The following is an 18,924-nucleotide window of genomic DNA, read 5'->3' as shown; positions in this document are numbered from 1 at the left end:
TTAAGCTTCTGAAACATCTCAGAAAAAAGTTATAGAGAAAATGCCACGATGACCTATTTGGAGCAGCGAAACCCTAGAATCTAAAGCTCTGATACCAAATGTTATGAAACCAGCTCAAGAAAAGATAGAAAAGATAGATCAACGCCTTAGAATTCAGCCTATTCGAGGGGGCAACCTCCTTTACATTACATAAATGAACAATTCTTGGATGATTCAAATGACAAAACCTCCTTTCTACATATAGGAGTCTAAGGAGTCACAATATAACCCAGCCGACCTAACAATAATAATATAAAGCCACAAAAATAACAATAGAGGGATTCTATGGGGCATAGTAATAAAAATATGGGGACAATAAGGGCACGACAATATTAATAAGGGATACAACTACAATAGTAACGGGTAATCACTAGTATTATGGGGACCTAACATATAGGATCCTCAATGATGTCTTCTCAGGCTATCCTCAGTTACTGGGACAATTTGAGCAGCAACAAGTTCTTTGTTACTTCATCAACAAATGATCACTCTCTTCCACCTTATTTTTAAGGACAAGCAAGTGGATAAGTATAATGTTTTTTCTTCCTTAGAGGACATTAAGTGTATGTTGAGAAATCAACGCTTTTGTCTGGATAATGTCAACCAATGTTTGGCTTCAATTAAAGGTGTTTTTGTGAGCTACTTTGCTTGCAAAGATCTTATTGACCCTCCTCTCAATTATGAAAATAAAACGCCTACATTAATTTGTTCAGATCATGATCAGTGATGGAGGTGGTTTCAGGTAGTTCGTTCTCATTTTTCATATGCTACAACTTGGTTTCTACAGGGCAGTCTGCATCTTATCTCTATTATGGGGGATGAAATGGTTTGTTTTATTTGCACCATTTTTTTTTTCTTTCTATGGGAGCCAGGTATATCTGAATTTTGGTAAGGGAATAAGTTCTTATGTCAAATGGTTGTTGTCAGTCGTTGAATATTTTATGTTTTCTATCTCTTTTCCACCTCAATTATTATGTCTCTCAATGGTTAAAGGGACACAATTCATTTTTTTTTTGTTGCAACATTTTGGATTTGTTGTAATTCCAAAATTCTATGTCTTCGATGGAGGTTGTTTCTTGTGTGCTATGTTGGCAGAGAGTTAGGGGATTTCTAGGAGTGTCATCTTCTTCTATGTGATTGTCCAACTCCTTGCATATGTTGAACACTTATCAGGGATTGGGTTTGCTTTTGAATTCCCTCTGGCTTATCTGAAGAATCATCCATGCATTTTCTATTTGTTGGTGTCAGAGTGTCCATAGGGTGATGTATATGGCTATAATTTTATGTGGCTATGATGCATTATTTTGTTATTTATCAATTATTTATTAGCGAGGTCTTGGGCTCTCACTCTACAATAATTATTTTTGGGTTAAATGGTCTGATCATGAGCAATTTCATTCTTATCTTCTTGGATTGAATCTATGGATTTCTATGTGAACCTTGGAATCAGATGTAAACTTCTTTTGATAAGAATACAATTGATAGAAATTTTAAAAAATAAAATTTTTATTATTATTATTATTTCTTTTTTTGTGAGCTAAAGTAGGACCTTTCTTTTTCTATTTATATCAGAACCAGGTTGAAATATGTACAAGCATTTGGTAGCCTCAACCTGCCCAGAAGGGAAACCAGGTCTATTGGCCACCTTAAATCTTTATAAGCCGACCAGTAACAAAAAAGAATAAGTCTACAAATCCATACCAAATAAACTTCGCTACCAAAATTACTAATCTGGTTCCCTACCGTCATTAAAACTATTAACAAGAAGAGGAGAAATTGTTCTTAAAGAACTGACAAGGAAAACCATTGGAACAATTAGAAGGATTAATATACCATGATTTCAGGGGGAGTGTCTGCGTCTCTTGTCACTAGAGCCAGCTTCTTCAGCTGTTGTTGAATTTCCTACAACTTACTGTCCTGCATGAGCATAGTGATTTGGAAAATTTTCATTTCTCGCCTTAAATTGGGTATGCCTTGAGCCATCTCTGCCATTTCCGCTGCAACCTGCTCCATTGCCTTTGCAAGTAATCGCTTCAGCACCCAGTATACGTGTAAAGCCTGCTTGTATAAGGTCAGGCGTCCCCTAGTGTTGCCTGGGTCAGGAATAAGGTTACCCCAGTCTTCCATTTCCGGTTCTGAGTCTTCCTGCATAACATTTGCTTCTAATTCTTGAATAAGTCTACGGATATCTTCGTCAGTTTCTTCGTTGTAGGCTTTTTTAGCCTCCTGCACCATATGTCTCATGGTTTCTGGCCTCGTCTCTGACATACTAGAGAGGGGGGCCTGAATTCCTATCTGCCTGATTGGCGAGGTCTTCCTTTGCCCCTACGCCCTCTTCTGCGACTTGGGCGAGCTGGTTTGTTCTTGGCTATCGCCTGACTCCCCTGCCCCACAATGAAAGATGTGTTCATTGTGAGTTCCTCGCTACCAGGCTCCTTGGCCTTCTTTCCAAATTCATGCCCTCCCCTTGCTGCTCTTTTCCGGTAGTCTTAACCTTCCTTGGCCCTCCTCCCCTGGAATGAAGTTGGCAAATTTTCTCGGGGGTCTTCTCTACCTCCCAAACCATCTATTTTTCCATCTCCAATTGCCCCTGATCAGTAACTAACCTTACTCCTTGCCTAAATTTGTCCTGGCCTGCCCAGCACCCTGCCTTGCTAGATTCTACCCCAACCTTTCTCATTCTCCCACCTTCTGTCTTCTGACTAGTAGTAACAGGGAAGGCTTCCACGTCCCTCTCCCTTCATTTTCCTTCTACAACGATTAAACCTCTTCCATCTTCCCTAATATTGCTGGAGATTGCAAAGAGAGCAAGGAATGGTTTTATAGATACATACCTCATCCTAAGTCGAGTTGCAGAGAACACCAGACCGCATCAAACTCCCTTCGTCTCCTTCCTTTGCAGCATTCTAACTTTGGTTCTGCTCTTCACTACCCTTATTATTCTTCTGCCATCTACCCGATGTCCCATCATCCATTCGCCGACGTTCCTTCCTGCTTCTTCCTTCACTTCCTTGTCGCCTCCGCACCTCGAGATGCTACCTTGCCTGCAAGCCGTCCCGACATCCTGTGGAATTATTATGTTTGACAGTGGCCTGCATTGCCACCTTCTCTCCTTCATCATATTTTCGCACGTCACCACGTCTTCCACCCCGATCGAGGGCCATCTGTAACCTTTATCTTGAAGCTGTAATCTCATTATTATCCTGCGTAATGATTGAACTGAGGGTCTCCCAACATGGCTTTTCCAAATGAATTGGCCATATACTGTCTACCTTTCCATCTTGTTCATTGCAACCCCAGTTAGCTAGGAAATCAGTGGCCTTATTACCATCCCTTCTAACATGGTTGATGATCTTGTAATCAATGTGTTTCATTATTTCTGCCAAGTCCTGAATTAGTCTGGTCGTCCTCCAACTCTTCGCTACCTTTTCCCAATCCTTACCATTGTTCAATTTCCTGAGCATCTCTATTAGTAGGTTCGAGTCTCCTTAAATTTCCAACTTAGTATACCCATTTCGGATTGCTATTCTGATGCCTTGTTAGACTGCCATTAATTCAGCCTCCTTATTGCTCATTATACCGCCCCGATCAGCATAAACCCATCTAGTTCGTCCTTGATTATCTCTAAAAATACCTCCGAACACTGTTGGCCCTGGGTTTCCTTTAGAGGCCGCATCGAAATTTAGTTTGATGAAGCCTTCACGAGGACATTAGAACCTGGTTGAGCTCTGGTTATGAGTGCTCTGGTTTTTTTTCTTTTGAGGATAAACCATGCCTTGTCCCAGGTTTAGACTTGTTAGGATCCGACCTTCTTCTGGATTTGTTTTCCAGTCTTCTTGCGCCCAGGCTTTCGCTAGGATAGTTTCCCTTATCAATTTTTGGGTCTGCTTCCAAATCATCTATGGAGGGTTGCCTTTGTCTTGAACTATTCTTTGGTTTATTTCTTTCCATATTAGCCATATGTTAAACCCCATTGCTAGACTCCAGGCTCTATTAACTATCGGGCTTGAGAATTGACCTTTCCCCCATTGATAAATGGTTTGTTTAATGTCATGAGGATCTCTGTTTGTTCTCCCAAAAAGGTTCCTGATTTCTTCCCATTACTGCTGGGTGACAGGGCAAGAGTTCAAAAGATTTTCTTGCATTTCTTTGTCCTGTTTGCAGAGGTTACATCTAGGAGGTCCATGGAATCCTCGCTTCTGTATCTGATCCCAAGTCAAAATTCGTCCTCTTCCTACTAACCATATGAACAAGGTTACCTTCGGCCACCAATTTTTTAGCCATATTTGTTTCCACATGAATGTATCTTCATCTTGCTCCTGTCGGGTGGTTAGATGATAAGCTTCTCTTACCATAAAATTTCCCTTTGTGGATCTACCCCATCGCAGTATATCCGGGCCTGTTCTGATTTTAATTCTTCTTGATTCCATTTCTTTACAAATATAGATTTATGTTCAGGATTAATGTGGCTATCCCATTCTTCTGCTTTCTTCCAAGTTCTCCAGATTTCATCTTGCCTTTCTTCCTTCCAATATTCACTAACATAATTTAGCCCCTCAGTTGTGGCCTTCTGATATGTATTTTGCAGGCGTTGTATCTCTATCATTCTCTCTCTTTGTTGCTAGGCTTCCTTCCAATATTTAGCTGAATTTGCATTCCATATTTCCCTGAATGCATGATTGCCTATAATATCTCTATTTTGACTAGCCAGGTCCCATATTGTGGATCCTCTTGGAACTTCCTCCAATCTAAGAATATCTTTCGTGGTTGTGGGCATATTGTATTTTTGGGTCCATATCTTTTTCCATAGATCCTCTCCACCCCTCATCCATCTCCACCATAGCTTCACTCCTAGAACTTGGTTCAAGATATATGGGTCTCTGAGACCCAGTCCTCCTTCTTTATTTTTTATTAGGCCCTTCCATGATATTAAAGCCCATTTCTTTTGTTGCTTTGGTCCTCCCCAGATGAATTTTCTGAATATATCCGCCATTTTTGTGCATACTCCTTAAGGGACCGCCATTGCCGAGAGAGGGTAGATAGGAATTACTTGAAGAATTGATTCAAGAAGCACTAGTCTTCCCGCTATATTTAGAGATCAGAAAGACCAATTAGCCAGTCCGTTCTTGAGTTTCTCATTGGATTGCTGCGAATTTGCTATCCTCAGAGGGTTTAAAGCTAATTGATTTCCCAAGTATTTTGTAGGTAATTTTCTAGAGCAGAAACACAGAATTCTGGCCAGGTGGGCTTTGACCCCATCTGGTGTATTGAAGAGGAATGTGCACTATTTATTCTTTTTTATTTTTGTGCTTGATGCTTCCATAAAGAGATCCAGAATTCGTTTAACCCTTTTTACTTCTCTTAGAAAAATGACACAAAAAAGCATTATGTCATCAACGAACTGCTAATGAGTAATTGGTAAGTCGTTTCCCCACGGCCTCAATCCTGTGCTTTTTCTCTCTCTCAGTTCTTTTTTGAGGTATCGTCCTAGTCCTTCCGCTGCTATGATGAACAAGAATGGGGATAAAGGATCCCCTTGTCTCAATCCTCTTGTGGCATTGAAAGTCGATGGTGGTGATCCATTTAAGAGAATGGAGAAATTGGGAGTAGATATCATATCATAGATCCAGTTTACCCATCTATTGCAAAAGCCAAATGCCATTAAAATTGTTTTAAGGTAATCCTAGTTTAGACGGTCATACGCCTTTGAGAGATCCAATTTTATCATGATTCCCATTTCCTTTCTTTGTTTCAGAGAATGTACCACTTCTTGAGATACCACCAAGCCGTCTAAAATCTATCTCCCTTCCACAAACCTAGTCTGTTCCGGGGAGATAATACTAGATAGGATTGGTTTCAATCTTTTAGCCATTAGAGTGGCAATAATCTTATATATTACATTACAAAGAGCAATAGGACGAAAACCTTGAGCAGTTTATGAATGAGCAGATTTAGGAATAAGAGATAAAAGGGTTGAGTTTAGGCTAGGCCATACCTTCTGGTGTTTGTGTGATTCCTCAACCACCTCCAAGATGTCTTGCCCTAGGAAGTGCCAGCCTGCTTGGTAAAATTCCACTGTAAATCCGTCTGGTCCTCAAGCTTTATTTCTTTTCATCCCTTTCACTATTTCCTCCACTTCCTCTAGGGTTGCTGCCCTCATAAGAGCTAAATTCTGGTCACTAGTAATCATTCTTGGGATTTCGTTGCATATCCTTCCTATAGCCTCTTCTCTATTCACTTGAGGTTCTGTGAGGATATCCTTAAAGTGCCGACTAGAACTTTTTCCATTTCTTCATGCTGGGTTATACGTTGCTCTTCCTCATTTTTGATGAAGAATATTCTATTCCTTTGTCGGTGTTGGATCATGGCTTGGTGGAAGAACTTCGTGTTCCTTTCTCCTTCACGGAGCCAGTTTATTCGAGACTTTTGCTTCCATAGTATCTCTTCCTGTTTTCTTCGTTCTTCAATTTGGCTTATCACTATGCCCTCTTCTCTGATTCTCTCCTCACTTCTGCCTTTTGATATAATTTCTTGTTGCAGTTCTCTCATTTTTTGCTCTAATCGTTGCTGCTCCTTAAATATATTCCCAAATTCATCTTTGTTCCATTTTTTCATTTTTTCTCTGAGTTATTTTAGTTTTAGGTGGAAAGTCTGCATCTTGCTTCGTCCTTTTTGTTGGCTCTGGGTCCACCACTCCTCCACCTTTGGCATGAACCGCTGATTCCTAAGCCAGAATGCTTCAAACCTAAAAAGGCATTTCTTTGGGCTCGTTTTAATGTCAATTTCTAGCCTGATTGGCCAGTGGTCTGAGCCCATTGCTGAAAGGATAATTGTTTCTATGAATATGTCTATTTATAATTTGCTCCGATATTAAAAATCTGTCCAATCTTGATGCAATTTGATTTTTGCCCCCTCTTCTGTTGTTCCATGTGTGGATCCCATTTATTGTGGGAATATCAACCAATCTTTGCTCCAATATCATGTCACCAAAAGCTTCCTTGTCTTGGTCTTCTCTTCTCAATCCTCTTCGTTTTTCCGCTAGGGTTGTAATCATGTTAAATTCCCCACCTGCAATCCATGGCATATCCGGGAAAGCTTATGCGTTCACTTGATAAGTGCGGGCCATATACCCCTGTAAGGATTATCCATTCCAACGAACCTATCATTAAAAAGGTTCCTAAAATAATTCGAGGAAAGCTAACCCAGTTTTCGAATTGAACTTCCTCAGGATTCCATAAGACTGTTAGACATCCTGCACTGCCTGCCACTTCCTGACCCATTATCTCATAGTGAGTATTAAATCTTTTCATTATTTCTTCCATTTTCTGAGTACTAATCTTGGTTTCTTGAATTATCATTATATTGGGTTTATCTTTTTTCAACTTGTCCCTTAGATATCTCTGCTTTCCCCTGCTATTGAGACCTGTGATATTCCAGCTTGTGATTATCATTTTAATATTTTTGATGGTTGTTGAAATACCTCTGAGAGAGGTATAACTCGTCCTGAATTCACCAGCATCTCCCCTACCACTTGGATGGTCTCACTCATTGGACGCCTACCACATTTCCTTCCTCCTTTGCCAATACTGCCCATTCCGATACTCTGAGTCCCTTGCATTCCTATTTGTTCTGGTTGACTTGCTGAACGTACTCCTACCTTGTCCTTGTATTTTTGGAACATCTCTTTATATAATTGCTTTTGTTCTTCTGGTATAAATCTCTCATCTAGATACCTCCATTCCTGTAACAGTCTCCTCATTATTCGTTCCTCTTCGCTTCCTCTGTCTTTTTGAGGATCTACCTCCATTTGGGTTTGATCTTTTAGCAAGTCCATGTTATCTTCTATCCCTCCTTGTTCCCTATTTATCTGAATTGTGTCCTGTTCTTTTGTTTCTTTTGATAGTTCCATAGGTTCTTCATCACTATCTTCCTTTTCCATCTCCATTTCCTCTTCCTGAAGGGCCTTAAACTTGTTTTGATTTTCCAATGGCACTATTTTAACGGGTGGTTGCAGCAAGGGCGATCCTTTTGTAGATTTCCTTCTGGTAGGCACTTCTTTAAATCCCTCGTCAGTCCCTCCGTTTGCCTATGTTGCCTTCTTCTCTTCTTCTTTCTTTTCAGTTGATTCCTCTACAATATTTAAAGGGCATTATTTGAAGAGGTGGCCGTATTCATGGCATCTTCTACAACGAAATGGGATGTGTTCGTAATCCACTGGTTGCTGCCAAACCTCATCATGGTATTCTAACTCGATAAACTCCGGAAGCGGCTCTATTATGTTCATGTATACACAGATCCTTGCATAGGATGTGTATCTCCCTCTCTTGGTAGTCTCTGCTACTTTAACAAATGTCCCGATTGTGTTCCCTATTCCTTCTAGAATCTCCGGGTCCCAAAACTCCATTGGTAGTCTAAATAATCTGATCCAAATAGGTGTTGCTAACATTTTTTCCTTGACTGGGTTATATCAATCCTCCCAGTGCCGCATAAATAAACCAGCATTTTTCATAAAATAGGGTCCTCCCTCAAAAATCCTTTCCTTATCTTCCAGATTAGAAAATATAACTGTGAAAAAACCCTTTGCCCCCAGTTTTAAATCTATATGCCCCTTAGGTTTCCATCTCTGTTGTATCCACTTGGACAAATCCTTCTCAGACGGCCAAAACCCTACGAACTTACAAATTAAAGCATGATCTCTCATATAACATCTGAATTCTTCAAGTTTATTGTTTGGAATTACAAACCTGGGTTTTTTCGATGCCCTTGGGAGACACCTGCCGCTTAATCCTGCTTGCCATTTCTCTGTCATATCCCTCAGTTTTATGCCTCCTACCCTTCGCCCGTATCTGCAGTCTATGATTTGGTCAAGCGCTAGACGAGCAGCCTCCCCTGCACCTGGTCTTCGAGTCCAATCTGCTCGCGGTGGTTCAACCTCAAACCCTAACCCTCATGGCCGACATCTCCAGTCGCATTACTTTATTATTATTATTATTATGTAATAATTATTTTATTTATTTAAATATAATAATAATTTTATTAATGATATTTTCTTTTCTTTTCAATATGATTAAATTTTTATAGAACAATTATTTTGAAATTTTGATATGATTTAAACTATGCATAATAATTAACCTATTTGTTTCATATTTATTATATTATGAATTAATTATAAATTTTGAATGGTTTAATCATTTTTATAATAATATAGTATTTAAAAAGAAAAAATGTAGAAAAATAATTGTCATCATAACCATAATCAAACGTTTTATAACTTGTTTAGGTCCATCTTAACTCTAAATCTACCAAGCCCTTAAAGGGATCAAATCTCCTTTCACTCTAAAAGAGGTTTGCATCTCAAGACATTCGATCCCTGTTAGCATTTGGTAGATCCAAAGTTAAGATGGATATGGGCTCGTATAAAGGGATTTGGGATGAAAGACATGTATTCTTAACATTTTATTACTTTTTAATTGAGACCACATGTAAATGTTTACAAATATTTACACCACTGCAACATCTCCCCATGGCTTTTTCTTTTAGATTTTAGTTTAAAAATAATATAAAATAAAAATAAAATTAAATATTTATAAAATATTTTGATTTTGAAACAAGTTAATAATATCCATGGTTAAGAATCTTGTTATAATCTTGTTATATTGTATGTTTATTGTAAGTATTAGGTTTTAATATAAAAAAGTTATAAAATTGAATTATAATTAAATAATTAATTAATTAATTTTATTTTTTTTATTTTTTTTTAAATGAGTTAAGGTTTTTGGGTATGTGGTAGTGATAACTCAAGGTATTGGCCCATGGTATTGTAAGAAAGCCTATTTAATAGATAATAACATCCATTGTAAAATGGGTGAATATTCATGGTTAAGAATATTGTTATATTGTAAATATTAATTTTTTATATGATTATTAATTAAATTTAAATATGATTACAAAATCATTCTTTTTAATTTATATGACAAAATGGATGTTAATTTATAACTATTGTCTATATGTTATCTATTTTAATATAAAATGCATATTATGATTTTCTTTTATCTAAAAAATTGTAAGTAATTTTATTAATAAAAAAATAGAATTTAAAAAATATTTATATCTAAGTTCTAATATCTAACATCTAACACTTATCTTTTAATGTAATTATAAAATAATACCTATATTTAACTAATTGAAATTTAGTAATTTATTGGCACAACCACATTAATAAATATGGTGATAGGCAAATATCAACTATATACACAACCATATTAATCTACATATACTATTATTAAATATATGATGGAGATTTAATATTAATATAAATATAAGTTATTATATAATTATAATAATTATATGATTAATAATTAAGTTTTATAATATTAAATTTAAAATATTGGGTAGAGTTTTAGTGTTAAGTATTAATAATAGAATTTAATATTGAAATTTTACCAAAAAAAAATTAATAAATAAATAAATACTATTTCATTTTTATATTAATTTAAAAAATATAAAAATAATTAATAAAGATTTATAAAATATATAATAATTTATATAATTAATTCAAATAGTGGATTAGAAAATGCCCTTCATTAATTTTAGTTGGATTAAATCGCATCTGTAAAGTAAATAAAAGCAAACGCACCAAAGCAAAAGACGTTTGAATTATTCCCATGCGCTCATAAAAGTAAAGATACGAGAGGGCATGAAAGAAAATATATACCCTAAAAAGAAGCAGTCCATCTCTTCATAGTCCTTTAACTCACGTGAAGCCAGCTCGTGGCTTATGTAATACTTTACTTTTGGTTGTGTTTGGGGCCACTCCAACTTTGGTTTATAAACTATCAAATGTTTGAAGCACAAAATGGAATAGCAGACACAAATTTTAGTTATATTACATATTTGAAAACCTAGTGCATCTAAAGATCCAACAGGTAAGGGCTAGTTTGGTCCATTAAATAGAGTTTAGCGTCATGTTAGGGTTTGGTTTCAGCGGATATTCTGGTTTTGTCTTTGTCTCCAGGTTTGGCTTCTTCCAATAGTCTAGATGTGGCATTGTCTTAAGGTTTGGTTTTTTTGCGGTTTGAGGAAGACTTTGCTTCGTCTAAAAGATTATAATATTAATCTTTTGGGTTTATAATATTAATCTTTTGGGATTATAATTCTCGTCAAGCATAGTCCAATGTGGCATTGTGAAAATATTTTCTTAATTGAAAATCAACAATGTCACATTGTTATAAATTTTTTCAATATGAAAATCAACCATGGTTCAACGTCGCATTGTGACAAATATTGTCTTAATATGAAAATGAACAATGGTCAACCACATTTATTTTAGGGTTTATAGTAATTTTCTTATGGTTTATATACCTTGGGTTTATAATATTAATCCCTTGGGTTTAGTATTATTCCCTTGGGTTTATAATCTTGGCCAAGCATGGTCCAATGTCACATTGTGACAAAGATTTTCTAATATATGACAATGAGTTTCTTTCTCATTGTAATAGGTCTAGCACATGTCAAAGTGCTATAGGTGATTCAAATAGTCAAAAGAAAATATTTAAGGCCTTAAAGGCATGTTACACTATGTATAAATATATATTAAAGTCAAGGGGAAACCTCCAAGCAAAGTCAAGTCTACTCCTAGGCAATGGCACCTTTAACTAGCTCCTTCAAGCATGTTGTACAACACCATGGAAACTATTTGATGTTTTATCAACAAGTCAGCTACCAAACTGCCCTCAAAGTTAGCCTACAATTAAGAAGACAAGTCAGCCTAAATGAAATCACTCAAGTCGACTTAAATGGAGTGATAATCCTCTATTTATAGAGGTTGTCCACTCCAAAGACAATGCACAACTTGAGATCTGAATTCCGCAAAGGATAGAAGACAAGGAGAAATGAAGTAAGCCGAGGAAAAAGGTCTATAAGGTGCAGCGAAGAAAGAAGGAGAAACAACGAAGGTTAAGAGACTGTTTCCTAGGGCATACATAGCCACACGTGCGAGGAAATGAAGGACAACTTGCAGCTATCACAACAGTAAAATCATAGTTGCATATCTCACTTTGTTTGGAGCTGAAAGTAGGCCTACAAGGCCTCCTACTCCAGCATGGAAGGACTCTCAAGTGAAGTAAGGAAGCAAAAAACCGAAGTATAAAGCACTGTTTCTAGTGATAGAAACAGTCACATGTGCGAGGTGCAGTAAGGGATGACAATAGCTAATAGTCCTTTGTTTGTGTGAGAGATCAAGCCTCCAAGGACTCCTAAGCCTAGCGAAGGAGCCCATCTCTCTAAGGTGAAAGGAATCTAATTGGAAGATGAAGTGTTGGAAGACAAAGTGCCGGAAGAAGTGCCAAGGTATAAGGTGCAGAAAGGAGTGAAGACTTGACTTGTGCTTGGAGGATCTCTTTATCAGGGGTCTAGGGTTTGGCATTGATCAATAGAAGCTTCAATAAGAGAAATTCACTAAGGGGTTTTCCTCTCAAGAGTAGAGAGGTTTTGGCCTTGGCAGAGAGCCAACATCTTGTGTTATTGTTTTTATGTTTTGATAGCAATTTGTTGAAGTACACACATATACACTAATAAGAAAGGAAGAATAATAAGCTAACAAGAAAAGTAAAAAGACTCCACAAATTGTTATCAAGTAACGAAGAATCACACTACACCACTTTGCCCTAGATTCTTCAACATGTACCTAACATCTCATTTTCCCCAAAAAAAATATTTTATTTAAAACACTTCTTATTCAATAAGCTGCAATATTTATTTGTTTAATTAGAAAATATATTTAATTCAAACTATTTTATAACGAATATTCAATTTTGATTATCACCCGGGAATACCCACTGTGATGAAAGGGAGGTCAGTCCTTATCACCTAGAGCGGGAGGATCTAGGATACTCAATAATGTGGTCTCAAGTTGTCCTCAATTACCGAGACAATTTGAGCACCAACATATTTTGGCATCATTGCCGGGGATCGAATTGTAAAGATTTTGTTTCCTCTGGTAACTGAGTTAACGGTTAATTATGTGAGCTGTTGGTAGACATGATTACAATTTTAAGCACCTTATAGGGTTTAGGGTAAATCTTTCTTGTTTATTTGTTCACCTGGCAACTCCTTAATTTAGTTTTATTGTAGATTTTGTTTCAATGACGGTTTCATGGATTTCTTCACATTTTGCTCCTTTGAATTTTTCTGATGTTGCAGATTGTCCACATGAGTCACCAGACATAGAAATATGGGATGCTTACCTGCCCCATTTTCGAAATGACGATGGTGAAAATCTGACACAACATCTTAGAGATTTCCACAAGTGCATTCCAAAGATGGGGATACACCATGAAGATGTTCTAATGAAGTTATTCATGATGTCCTTGGAAGGTGATGCTCGAAAGTGGTACAAAAGTATCCCTCCTGGTACAATTTCCTCTCTCAAAGGTTTTCATACAAGTTTTCGTGACTATCATAAATGTATGTATCCTATAGGATTACTTGACTTTGACTATTGCAAATATAATGATGATAATAACCTTGAAAATCAATATGATGATAACAATGAAGAAACCCAAATGGATTATGAATTTGAAATAGAAGGAAACATTAATGAATCTATTTTTGAAAACCTTCAAAAATCACCTTTTATGACATTTATTAATGAACAAGATGTGTTGTCAAATCTTGAATATCATGAACAAAACATTTCTCTTTCTTTAATATGATATCATATAACACATTTATTCTTAAATAAATCTTCATATTATATATCTCCTAGTGGATCTAATCTATCTTTGATTTCATGCTTACAGGATGATAATAATAGTAGTAATATAGGAGAGGTTTCATTTGAAATATTTGATTCTACACCTAACTAATCAGACATTATAAACGTATTCTTGAAAATCCTCGACAACAACTGATAAACAAAGAGATTCTTCCACCTATTGATCATATTCTTAAACCTTTTTGGGATGTCGCAGGGAAACTATTACATGAACTTATCTTTGACTATTTTGACTCAACTTCACCTGATGTTCATGTTGAGTTTTCCCAACCTCCTGTTTATGATCGATATGATGATGAATTGAGTCATGAAGTAGACTTACAATATGATCACGATTTTGGTTCTTGTTTTGAACATACTTTAGATATTTTTAATACTTGTCAGAATGAGGGCTATGATAACTCAATTGAATCAATAACTTTGCAACATGTTTATGATAACTATGAGGAAAATGAATTTATAAATGAAAACGAAATTGAATGTATCAATTATTTCCTTTCATATCCTCCTAGTTATTATAGCTATAACCGATGTAATATCCTACTGTATAATCATGATTTAAATTCATGGTTTTCAGAACATAAATCTTATAATGAGGAAAAAATTGTTTCCCATGTTTCTAAGGATGACACTTTTATTCAAAATTTGAGGTTGTTGCCTCATATAATGACAATAATTATTTTCATTCTCTTTTGCGACGTACTAAGGAATTTGATCATAGTACTACAAGCTTTGATTTGAAACATGATGACTAATTCGAAGAATACTCTTTATATGTTTTAAATCATGAATCTAAAGGATTTTATGGGACTAACTCTATCACCATCTCATAAAGCAACAAGAATCCTCTTATGAAATAAGTGTTAAAAAATTCATGCTTGAAAATCTTAATCATTTAAATTTTCAAATGGGATATCATGACTTTGTGGAGGAATGGATGAATCAAGTTTTTAAAAGAACACCAATTTCATGTTTCTTTTATATCTACTCTCTTCTAGGATGCGAGTTAGTTGAAAAATCTTACTCTTTACTTCCTATGCTACAATTTTGGTTAAGAATGGAGCCCAATGTTAGGAAGCTTGTCATTATAAAATTTATGTTTGGCTACACTATATTTTCAATTTCTTTGATAAATATTGTCATTGAAACATATTGTATGTAAACCATGTACATAAATAAAACTTTTATTCTTACTAGGTTTAGAATCAATAAACATGAAGGTTTTTGCATCTTGAAGAATCTTTATGAGATCGTAGTATAATGGAATACACATCTATGAATTCTTAGTACGAGCTATATTAACGAGTTTTTAATGCTTATTTAAAGACTTTGTTTGTAAATCATGTTTAAGGGGTAACAATATTTAAATGGATCAAATCGCAATTTCTTTACTTTCTTCTTCATGTTTAACATTGCTCACCACAACTCTCTTTCATGCTATTTTGCACATAAATACTAGGGGAATGCATTGAGTCATAAGAGCTAGACCTATAACCATAAGATTGGGCTTTCATAAAATATAATTGAAACTTTGGTAGGACTAGTTACATTATAGCCATGCATGAGACCTTCCCTTATCACCATACTGCCCTTGGCATAGGAACCGATGTTTTCTTGTGTGGGGCATGCTAGTATCTCCATCAAAACTATAAATTCTCGTTGGTAGGAGAGTAAGGCCAATGGTGCTAGATTAAAATCTAGTGTGTAATCCTTCCATTCCTTCTGTTGAGGTAACTTTCGATGGGGTATGTTGATATCTCTGTCAAGGCTATGGACACTCACTTGCAGCAGAGCAAGGTCAGTGATATTGGACTAACTCCAGTGCATAATCCTCCCATGTTGTGAATGTTATATTTGCTAAATATATTTAACGAAGATCTCTAACATGAAGTTTAAAACAAGAGTTCAGAGAGTTCCTCATCTCAGGATAGTGGATGACTACATCGGGGCTATGGACGCTAATTGGCAGTGGAGTGACATACGATTCCGGAAACTCATTTCATGTGACCAAAGGGGAACCAAAATCCCTGACAACTAGTCTCCCTAGTTTCAATAAAACTTTACTAAAAAATGGAAGTCACTCTTACGAATCTTAATTAGTTCTATGACTTATGTATTTTCTTGATAATTAACTACAAAAAGGTATGACTTGTTATAGTGTTGAACTCTATTATGAAGAATGACATATACTAAAATACGATCATGTTCCTAACTCAGTATTATAATTACTCAATAAACTGAAAATTATGAACAAATATTTTTTGAATATTCACTAAACTTGTTAATTTTTGCATGTTGTGGATCTCATATGTCTAACTCTTGTTTCGTTCTTGTTTTTGATAAATCAAAACTTTGAGATGCAAATACTTTCCTTCTTTTGCTTTATGTTTTGTCCTTGAGTTGTCTTGTCCTCATAAGTCAACTCCATGACCAATGTGAAGGCATTTGTTATACGTTCTTGATCCTTCATAGGGGAGCATCATCCCTAGTTAGTGTTGAATGTTATTGTCAATCTGACCCTAATTAGATCTTGCCTCCTTTTGTCAGTTTCGCCTCATGTCTCCCTCGTTATATAACTTTCTCTCATATTCTCGTAATAAAAAATCACTCCTTCAATTTTCATGTTTGCCCTGCATTAGATATATTATTGTAATGATTATTATAACTTGTAATAAAATAACTATTATACTAATTAAAAAATTAATATCTTAATTTTAAATAAATAATTACATTTATTATTATAAAAAGTTAAAATTAAAAATAAATAAAAAATAAAAAGATCAAATCAAATTAAATACAAATATTAACTATTAATAAAAAATAAAATATAAAGAAAAACATTAATTAAATAATTAAAAATTTGAAAAATATTTAAAATCATTAAACCTACCTAACATATCCTCTTACCTCACTTCTTATTCACTCCACTCAACGATTAATAAAAGAACTCGATGGTATTTACCACATGAAGATACACTTATCATTAAAATGTCATTGACATAAATAATAGAACAAATATTATCCCGATCGGGATGCGGGACGACAGTTGGGACAACCTGGGTGCAGTCATGAATGGTACCTGGGATTTTAATACTGCCATCGCCCACATGCTCAAGGCAGGGGGTGCGGTGACCCCTTGACATGAATGCATGTTGGGGAGGTGGGCAAGGTGGTGGGACTGGAGGTAAGGCAGGTATATTGGCAGGATAGGTAACTCAACGTGCAGTGTTAGAAAGAAAGCTAGTGGACAAGGGTGGCATTACAGTGCAGTGGGAGGACGCCGGAACATGAAGAACCAAGGCCGACGACAAACGCCTACAGACTTTGGGTATGTAATTCAGCTCCACTTCAACATTGTAATTATGTTCTGGTTGGGGTTTTGTCGGGGTGAAAGGAGGGTAACTAGTAAGAGAATTTGGGGGATAGAAAATTGTTGGTGGCAATGGGGAAGGCAATTTCTTTCCATTGCCTGGTTATGTGTCCATACCTTCTGTCAAATGGGTAAAACCCATGACTGCTAGGGGGCAATTGCTTGTTGTGGGGTTGCGAAGCTTCGCGCTCTGTAAACAAGGTCAGGGGGGGAGCTTGATTGTGGCGAGGAAGTGCATGAGGGTTAGATGCTCATAGGAAGGGGTGGGGGAAGTAGCTGGTAGGGGGCTTGGGGCACAGCCATGCCTGCGGCTCGCAAAGAAAGTGCTAGAGATTCTAGAACCACATAATGGTCGGAATTCAGTAGAAAATCTCATCACCAAAGCAGCAGAGGCTTACTAAGAAGGGACGGATGCTAGAATCTGAAAATTGCTGGAAGAATGGGAAGAGGAGGTAAAACAAGGAAGCAAGACAGAGGAAGAAATGGATAACTAGAGGACCCTAATCCTGGATCCGGGTAACACCCGTAGAATAATCACACAGTTCAAGCAAACCATGTACTTGTATTGGTTAACGAAGAGCTTATTAGGCAAGGCGATGGAGAAGATCTCCGTGGGTATGGCAGTGACACTACAGGGAATGCTGAACTATAAGAAGGATATGGAGAAAATCCTCTTCTAGCGGCATAAATAGGATATTAGGATGGACATAATCGACCACCATATCCCTTTCATACTGGAGCTGTATGATATGCCAAGAGCATCCGCCAAGGATCCAACACCCATTGCATCTGCCTCAGAGGATCAGAAGGATTAGACTCTTACCCATGCATAATTTCGTCTTATGTGGTTAGCGTTTAATTTCTATGTTGCAAATATCAGTTTTTACAGTTATGTAGTGTATGGACATGAGATAGATACATATCTAGCTTGGCTGGAAAGATTAAGACAATATTGTTTTTAGATGGCTTACAACGACGACCGGTGACCAACATACTTGGTTTCCCTTCAGGGCAAGTTGAGGCCACCTGATTAATCTATGTGGTGTAAACTTGCTTATTTTATAATAGAAAATGGAATGGACCTGCCAAGCTTAACAAAAATAAAATAATAGAACAAATATTAGTGGCAACATAATTTCTCCATCGAATTTTAAAAATCCCCTTATAAAGGTTTGCGCTTTTTAATAATATTGAAGGTGAATGAATGTTTGATGATTTAGACCATTCAAATTACCCAATGTGACTTACGACTTATGTTTGGAGTTATAATATCATTGGGTCCAATGAAAAGTAATGGTTGTTGACCAACTTTAGATCTGATGGTTTATACTTCATTGGACTTCGATGACCAGTACCAAAATTAGAATTAATCCTTGTTGTTGGGTTCATAAAATTAAAGGATATTTGCTAGATAATAAACCTAATAGAAATGAATCATGTGTTGACTCATAGGAAAACTATATTCTTATGACTTGAGGGAAATGATACACACTAATTAATTCTTAACAAATTGACTGACTATTATAACCACTATGACCTTGGACACATAATAAAAAAGACTCCACAACAATGGTCTTAAATCATTATTTTTTGACAAAAAATATAGTAACAAGTACATAGCTTCATCAAAAACTCATTGGAATGACCAATGATGACGAACATTTTTTGACTGTCACCAAAAGTAACCAAAAAGAGCATTGGTGAGGGTCAATAAAATATCGTCACCTGAAGTGTCACCAAA

This window comes from Pinus tabuliformis, chromosome 3_1, assembly GCF_031772625.1.
Source record: "Pinus tabuliformis cultivar Carrire ecotype Pingquan chromosome 3_1, CPIR1, whole genome shotgun sequence".
Classification (NCBI taxonomy): Eukaryota; Viridiplantae; Streptophyta; class Pinopsida; order Pinales; family Pinaceae; genus Pinus; species Pinus tabuliformis.
This window is presented reverse-complemented; position numbering follows the sequence as displayed.